The following is a 9,270-nucleotide window of genomic DNA, read 5'->3' as shown; positions in this document are numbered from 1 at the left end:
CAGGTTAGCCTATCTTATGTGGAGTGAAATAGTGCAAACACTGCAAGCAAAACTATCGGGCTAAATGCTCTTCAGCCATAAGTTAAACAACTGCAAATTTAAGACGGTTGAACTGATTTCATTAACTTGCAGTTAGCATGTTGCTTAGCTAACAATTCCCTTTAAAGACCTCTGTGGCTTTCTTTGTAAGGTCCACAAGTAGCGTTTTTTTTATGTAAACTGCACATATTTCAAATCAGAGATAAAATGTGACAACAGTGGTTCCAGAAAATGTAGCTAAGAACATGCTAACAAATTATATTTTGCAGGCTAGCCCAGCTAACGTGCATATAAGTAAACATGCAATGCTGATGCTGAATGAAAATATAAATTATAAATATAAAGTATAACTCAAAATACTAGCAAAAACTATAATAGTATATCAATGATACTAAATTAACAATGACCATTCTCCTCTTTTGCCGTTTCTGGTGCCATACCCTAATGAGCATCAAATACATTTTGATTCAATACATAAATGTGGGATATCAGTTATGCAAACATCAACAAGGGTTAACCTTGCAATTTTCATTTTTTTAACAATGGATGTCTGCTCCAGGTGGATGTCGCGCACAGCATGTTTGTGAAAGAGGCATTCCTCACCGTGCAGCGTGGGAACAACCTGGACCATCCATCCGGAATTCCAACGGAGCATTGTCACACCAGAGCCAGCTGTTGCCATGGAGACCGCCACAAGTTCTCTAGTGCATGTCCCCTTTTAGAAATGAGTTCTGAGGTGGGAAGTGCCTCGGGAGAGCCAGTAGCTATCGCCATGCGTTAATAGTGCTTGCTGCTCTTTGAAGCCCTAAATTAATGAGGTTGCACAATGTTTTCCCAAACCACCTGCTGGACGGTCACATGTGCGTGAAGCTGATGGTACACCTATAACACCAGTCACTTATCTTAAATGTCATTATCAGAACTCGGCATACCATAATCCAAGGGATGCGTGCAAAGGTTGAAAAATGGCTTAAATAACAGAACAAACTGTGAGAATAAGAATGCTAGCAGCAATTTTAAACACACAGGCAAGCGTATACATTCAGATGCACACACACACACACACACACACACACACACACACACACACACACACACACACACATATAACCTCCTGTCTTGCACAGTATCAGCGGCTCACAAGCGTTTTGCCCCCTGCGCATCTGCTTTGATTACTGGGAACACTGTGTACCCAACTTGTGCACTGGCATCAGGGCAAATGAAGCTCCAGCCTGAGGAAATCAAATGCATACACAAAGCACATATCTGACTGCAGCAAATTAATGTTTTATCAGACTCCATTTCAGCTCCATGCAGTCAATTTCAATACATGCTGTGCTATGCAGTATCCAATACAGCATAATCTATATTCTTAAACACTTGCAGAAACTTCAAATAGGCTATCCATATAGTAAATTACCAGTCAAGTCACCTTTATTTGTATAGCCCTTTATACAACACTGGTTGTGTTAAAGCAGCTTTACAGTGTTAAACAGGAACATAGTTTGTCAATAATGCAAGACAACAAAATAAATGTTTCAGCTTAAGTCAGTTCATTGATGATTAAGTGATGTCATCATCCAGTTCAGCTCTCTTCCAATAGTGTCTTTGCATTCAGTCAAAGTTTCTCCAACTAAGCAAGCCAAAGGCGACGGTGCAAGGAACCAATACCCAATCAGTAACAGAAACTGAGATAAAAACCTTGGGAGGAACCAGGCTCAGTCAGGGGTTGACAGTTCTCCTTTAGCCAGATGTCACAAGCATGGCATGGTTTAATTCCAGCCTGCAATACAGGTCAGATTGGGCAGAGGACTTGTCTGGTTCCCGTCAGGACAGTTTTGCATATGCATTCTGAATGTGACAGAATGAAGGCAGTATTTACAGGTGTGTGTTTTAATGCGCTACGTGCCGACAGCAAAATGTCACCGATAACAACATGATACATCAGATCTTGTCAGCTGTCTCCTCATGCCCCATTCCACCTATTTTCTACCCGACCTTTCAGTCCAACTCATGAAAGTCTGTCAAGCACATTTTCTCCAATCCTGCTAATTGCAGTAACTCTTGATACAGTGTCAGACAGCTTGACACACTCTCTCACTGGTCATCCAGACCGAGCGAGAGGCCATCTCACATCTGCGTGAAATTTCTTATTCGATGAAGTCTGTAAAGTAATTATATTAAGCAAGTGGGTGCCCAGCAGGGTTAAATTCATTAGCTATGTTAGCACTAGGCCTGTGCCAAAGCTGCATTCTGGCTTTATGTATGAGCTAGCCTGTGCGACTATTTATTTTCCATGGCTGTGTGGTTTGCAATGGAACTTATCTTTCAGTTTTAGCCATGCACATGGACGAGCATGAATTTTCCAGGGCAAAAATGAAGCCATTCGCGAGAGTCAACATTCATTGTACGAGTATGCACACTGAGGCTTTTGTCCGCTGACTGGAAATGCTAAAGTTTTCCTTGAGATGGATAGACAAGCCTGAATTACTCTATGCAAGTGTGAATGTATGTGGGTGAGTCAGAGCTGGATGGAGGGGGGAAATGGGGATGTAATAGAGATTTTGTTGTCCACTAGGACCCAAATTGTTCTGGACCATTGAGGCTAAGAAAACATTTTGTAATTCTTGAAGAAAAGAAGCCCTGTTCATGCACAGAGTCTCTGTGTTTCTGCGCTTTTCCACTGCAACTGTGGTTTCTGAAAGAGGATAGAGGGGGAGAGGGAGAGAGTAAATAAGAAGGTGATGCAAGTACAAACCTCACTTGGATAATATTCAAAGGGGATGCACAAAGAAGGAAAGTACAGATGTGGAAAACAAAGCAAAAGAAAAAGTGATTAACTGCCAGTATTGTGATACAGTTGTGCTTATAAGTTTGCAGCCCCAGTACAGAATCTTTATAATAATGAGTAAATAAATTATTACTTAAATAGAAAAAAAAATCAGTAAATAAAATAGACAATTAATAAATAGAATTCACTGTATCATTTTAGATTTATTAATATATTTAGTTTATTGTGTATAATTCATGCTATAATATATATGATAATATTGATATTATTTTATAATTATGTATATTTTGAATCATAATAATTTTTTTTGTATATTAGTTTTTTGTATATACACTTTGTCTGTGTGTATATATATATATATATATATATATATATATATATATATATATATATATATAATTTTTATGTTTTTCTCTCTATTTCACATATACATGTACAACCCGAATTCCGGAAAAGTTGGGACGTTTTTTACATTTTAATAAAATGAAAACTAAAAGACTTTCAAATCACATGAGCCAATATTTTATTCAAAATAGAACATAGATAACATAGCAAATGTTTAAACTGAGAAAGTTTACAATTTTATGCACAAAATGAGCTCATTTCAATTTTGAGTTCTGCTACAGGTCTCAAAATAGTTGGGACGGGGCATGTTTACCATGGTGTAGCATCTCCTTTTCTTTTCAAAACAGTTTGAAGACGTCTGGGCATTGAGGCTATGAGTTGCTGGAGTTTTGCTGTTGGAATTTGGTCCCATTCTTGCCTTATCTAGATTTCCAGCTGCTGAAGAGTTTGTGGTCGTCTTTGACGTATTTTTCGTTTAATGATGCGCCAAATGTTCTCTATAGGTGAAAGATCTGGACTGCAGGCAGGCCAGGTTAGCACCCGGACTCTTCTACGACGAAGCCATGCTGTTGTTATAGCTGCAGTATGTGGTTTTGCATTGTCCTGCTGAAATAAACAAGGCCTTACCTGAAATAGACATTGTTTGGAGGGAAGCATATGTTGCTCTAAAACCTTTATATACCTTTCAGCATTCACAGAACCTTCCAAAACATGCAAGCTGCCCATACCGTATGCACTTATGCACCCCCATACCATCAGAGATGCTGGCTTTTGAACTGAACGCTGATAACATGCTGGAAGGTCTCCCTCCTCTTTAGCCCGGAGGACACGGCGTCCGTGATTTCCAACAAGAATGTCAAATTTGGACTCGTCTGACCATAAAACACTATTCCACTTTGAAATAGTCCATTTTAAATGAGCCTTGGCCCACAGGACACGACGGCGCTTCTGGACCATGTTCACATATGGCTTCCTTTTTGCATGATAGAGCTTTAGTTGGCATCTGCTGATGGCACGGCGGATTGTGTTTACCGACAGTGGTTTCTGAAAGTATTTCTGGGCCCATTTAGTAATGTCATTGACACAATCATGCCGATGAGTGATGCAGTGTCGTCTGAGAGCCCGAAGACCATGGGCATCCAATAAAGGTCTCCGGCCTTGTCCCTTACGCACAGAGATTTGTCCAGTTTCTCTGAATCTTTTGATGATGTTATGCACTGTAGATGATGAGATTTGCAAAGGCTTTGCAATTTGACGTTGAGGAACATTGTTTTTAAAGTTTTCCACAATTTTTTTACGCAGTCTTTCACAGATTGGAGAGCCTCTGCCCATCTTTACTTCTGAGAGACTCTGCTTCTCTAAGACAAAGCTTTTATAGTTAATCATGTTACAGACCTGATATCAATTAACTTAATTAATCACTAGATGTTCTCCCAGCTGAATCTTTTCAAAACTGCTTGCTTTTTTAGCCATTTGTTGCCCCCGTGCCAACTTTTTTGAGAGTTGTAGCAGGCATTAAATTTTAAATGAGCTAATTAAGTGGATAAAAGTGTAAAATTTCTCAGTTTAAACATTTGCTACGTTATCTATGTTCTATTGTGAATAAAATATTGGCTCATGTGATTTGAAATTCCTTTAGTTTTCATTTTATTAAAATTTAAAAAACGTCCCAACTTTTCCGGAATTCGGGTTGTATAATAATAATGGTATATGGTACAATTGTGTTGGGTCTCAGGTCCGATCACCTGTATCTTTGCTGTTTCTGTATTCGTGATGTGCATTGTGTGCATGGCTTTGTTTTGACAGCTCACCATGTGCTCATTGTACACGTGGGTGTGCCCCCCCCCCCCCACTTGTTTCCCTGCTCATTAGCTCATCTTCTCTCACACCGGGTTCTTGCTTATCTCATTATCTTCTCCCTATAGCTCCCCATGTTTTGCTGTCTTTTGTCAGACTGTTGTGGGTTATACCATTGTTCTGACTGCCATAAGTTGTGATTGTTTACCTGTCCTGTCTTGTCTAGCTCCGGCTCCAGTGCTTGTAGCTGCAAGTTGTTTTCCTGCACCTCTCTGTGCACTCAGGTACCCGTGGGCTCTTCTCGGCATTTGGCATCCCTGTGGACTCCAGCGGATTATTCTGCCTCTAGCTCGGATTAGCGCGCTGTCTTGCCGGCCTCATTTCCGTTGCAGCTGTCATGGCTTCTGCCAGCCTTTGCCACCCACTCACCTGGGTGGTAGGAGATTCTACGTTCTCACAATTTCTGATTATTCTGTTCAATATACCCTCTGTTATACCCACATCTGAATCCAGCCTAATTCTGGCAGAACAGTCAGACCAACGATGGATTCAGCAGGATCAGATCCGCTTCGTTCCACTCTTGTTCAGCATGGAGATTTGCCAGACCAGCATTTCACCCAACTTAACTCCACAGCTCAGGAAGTGGACGTTCTTAATGCCCGAGTCGCTGGGCTCCTCACGTGGGTCGATGATCTTCAGTGGGAGGCTGCTAACTGGGGTCCCGTCCTTTGCACTGGTATTCCTCTTGAGCCCTAATCTCATGCCAACAATCTGCTGGTTTACGATGGTGAACTGAATGCCTGTCAAGCCTTTCTCACCTAGTGCTCTCCGGTGTTATCACTACAGCCTCAACGTTACACCACTGAGGTGTAACTCACACTTCTCTCAGTCCGCGCCCGTGAATAAGGAATTGCCTTATGGAGATCTCTTTTCATCAGTAAATGGCAAAGCTGTACAACTGATTAGCCCAGGGAGATGAAGTGGTTTGTCAGTTGTCTCGTCTGTCTCAGAAAAAGAGCTCTGTACCCAAATAAGCTATAAAGCTCCAGATTCTAGCTCCTCTGTTTTGCTGGAATGAGAGCGCATTACGCGCTTGCTTCCTCGAGGGGCTGGATCATGCCATCACCGATGAATTAGCTGCTGTGGACCTTCCCCTGGAGCTGGGTAATCTGATCAATCCTGCTCTCCTCGTGGAGGTCTGTCTCAACCGCTGCCATCAAAGTAATCAATCAAGTACTCTGTAGCACCACCTGGAGTCCCTTTCTCCCGATGCCGTGAGTTCTCATTCAGCTGATGCTGAGCCCATGCAGCTGGGTCGTCTCTGGCTAATGCCGCCACAGAAACAGGAGTGTCTAACCCAAGGTTTATGTCTCTGCTGTGGCAAGGCTGGCCAATTTCATCTTTCAGTGCCTGTTAAAAGTCAAGGCCCCACCAGTGAAATGGAGAGTCCTGATGAGTGCCTTTTCTTGTTCCATCTCTCCAGCTACCTGCACTCAGCTGTCCTTTGACTCTCCTTCCAGGGGAACTTGCACATTGGTCACACCCTTCTGGATTCGGGAGCTGAGGGGAATTTCCTGGATTCAGCTTCGGCTCATAAATGGAACATTCCGACCATACTAATTATTGACTCCCCTAAGGCTCCATTAGTTTCAGGAGCCAGGAGCCAGTCCTGTCATGAGTCATATTTAGGTGCTACCTTTCCTCCTGTCTCTGTGTCTTGTGTTTCGCAGGTGGATCCTCCTGACCTGACCGGCATGCCAGTGGAGTACTGCAATCTTCATGCGGTTTTTAGTAGGTCCCGGGCCACCTCGCTTCCTCCGCATCATCCCTACAACTGTGCCATAGATCTTCTCCCAGGTACTTCTCTGCCTAAGGGTCATCTGTATTCACTTTCCGGTCGTGAAATAGAGGCCATGTACAAGTATATACGTGAATCACTACAGGGTGGGCTCATATACCTTCTTCTTTTGTTCAGAAGAAAGAAGTCCCCCTATGTCCTTGTATTGATTATAGAGATTTGAATGATATTACGGTAAAGAAAAGGTTCTCCCTACCTTTAATGTCTTCAGCTTTTGAATTGTTGCAGGGAGTTGGGGTCTTCACCAAATTAGACCTCCGTAACACCTACCATCTGGTGCACATTCAGAAGGGGGATAAGTGGAAGATGGCATTCAAAACCCCCTCGGGACACTACGAGTATCTGTTTCTTCTGTTTGGTCTTATCAATGCTCCGGCCATTTTCCAGGATCTTGTCAATAGCATTCTGGGTGACATGATTAATCAATTTGTCTTCGTGTATTTGGATGATATTCTTATTTTCTCCCCCTCTCTCCAATTATACATCAGCATGTTAGACGGGTCCTCCAGCATCTATTAGAGAACCAGTTGTTTGTCATTTCCTGGAACTTTTATAGGTGGTTCATCAGGAATTTTGGTAAGATTGCTGCACCACTCACAGCGTAACCTCCACCAAGGTGTCCTTCAGTGGAACCAGGATCCTCAGGTAGCCTTTGATGCCTTAAAGTCCCGTTTAGTCTCTGTACCTGATCTGTTGGTTTCAGATCCTGAGTCCCAGTTCATTGTCGAGGTTGATGCCGTTCTATCTCAGCGTTATCTCCATGATGGGAAGGTGCACCAATATATATTTTTTTCTTTTACCATCTCAGCCCTGCAGAATGTAACTATGACATTGGCAGTAGAGAACTGTTGGCGGTGAGATTGGCCTTGGGTGAGCGTCATCACTGGTTGCAAGGGGTCAGCACTCCCCTTCTTGGTCTGGACGGATCACAAGAATCTTGAGTTTTTCTGATTCCCTGAACACCAGTTCTGTCTTTCTGTCAAGTGTTTGTATCTGCAAGTTGTTTTCCTGCACCTCTCTGTGCGCTCAGGTAACCGTGGGCCAGCCTTTGTTACCCACCCACCTAGGTGGTGGGGAATTCCACGTTCTCACAAACTGACCACTGAAATGCTCTCTTCTATTTCTGATTATTCTTTTCAATAAAGCCTCTGTTGTATCCGCAACTGAACCCGCAGCATATTTCCTGACACAATATATGGTCTTTGTGTGAGAATTAGCCCCCATGCAAAACAAATGCAATTTTTGTGACCCCGCATATTTAAATAACAGAAATCAATGAAAATAATAATTATGAATAAACATTTAGCAAATTCTACAAGGTGCATATGAAAATATGAACAAAAGTGTATATGGACATATCAGAATATTAAGGCAACCAAAATCTTAACCATGCTTGCCATACGCAAACCAAACTGGCTCCTTCAGATCTGCTCAGATAAATAAAAAGTAGACCAAACTGAAACTTCCATGTGTCTCCAGCAGGGTGCTCTAGTCTCTGTTGTCTGCGTGTCTGTGTGAACGTGTAGTAAGAGAGAAGGGAGAAAGGCGTGGCTGCGTGTGCAGGTCAGTGGGTTCGTTGTGGTGATGGGGCATGCAGTTTCGGCAGCGCCACACAGACGCTCTGTTAACTCACTCCACGGCCCCATCTCTTTTTCACACACACACACACACACACACACACACACACACACACACACACACACACACACACACACACACACACACACACACACACACACACACACACACACACACACAGACACAAAACAGAGGGCTGCACTCTTCCTCCGCCAGTCGCAAGTCTGCGGACATCCCTTTGAGCCCTGAAGGACAGGGGACAAGAAAGACAAAGACAGATAGAAACCAGGGGCCATACATCTCCACTACTCCCATTTAAATTAGAATGATATTTAAAAAGTGAGACATAGAGCAAGAGGCATATTGATTTCATTCATGTATATTTAACATCTTACTCAACATAATCTCATAATGTAACTATGAAGGAATGATCTCAGATATAAACTCAGATAGACAGTGATCCTGTTTAATATATATATATATATATATATATATATATATATATATATATATATATATATATAAAAATTTATTATTTGTAATGTTAGCATGTATATAACATTTCATATTCATTCATTTCATATAATACCATTTAACCTTTTTCAACCTTTTTTTTCAAGTCCTAAAACTTCTAAGTTTAATTATCTGATAAATATGATGTTAAATGAGATCAAGTTAAATATTAAATTATATATATATATATATATATATATATATATATATATATATATATATATATATATATATATATATATATATATATATATATATATATATATAAATGAAATCATATATATAATTCCCTTTGTATCACATCCTGTTTGTTTTTGCCTAAATTCATTGTTATCCAAAAAAAAAAAAA

Source organism: Carassius carassius, chromosome 50, assembly GCF_963082965.1.
Source record: "Carassius carassius chromosome 50, fCarCar2.1, whole genome shotgun sequence".
Lineage (NCBI taxonomy): Eukaryota > Metazoa > Chordata > Actinopteri > Cypriniformes > Cyprinidae > Carassius > Carassius carassius.
Note: the sequence above shows the minus strand (reverse complement) of the source record.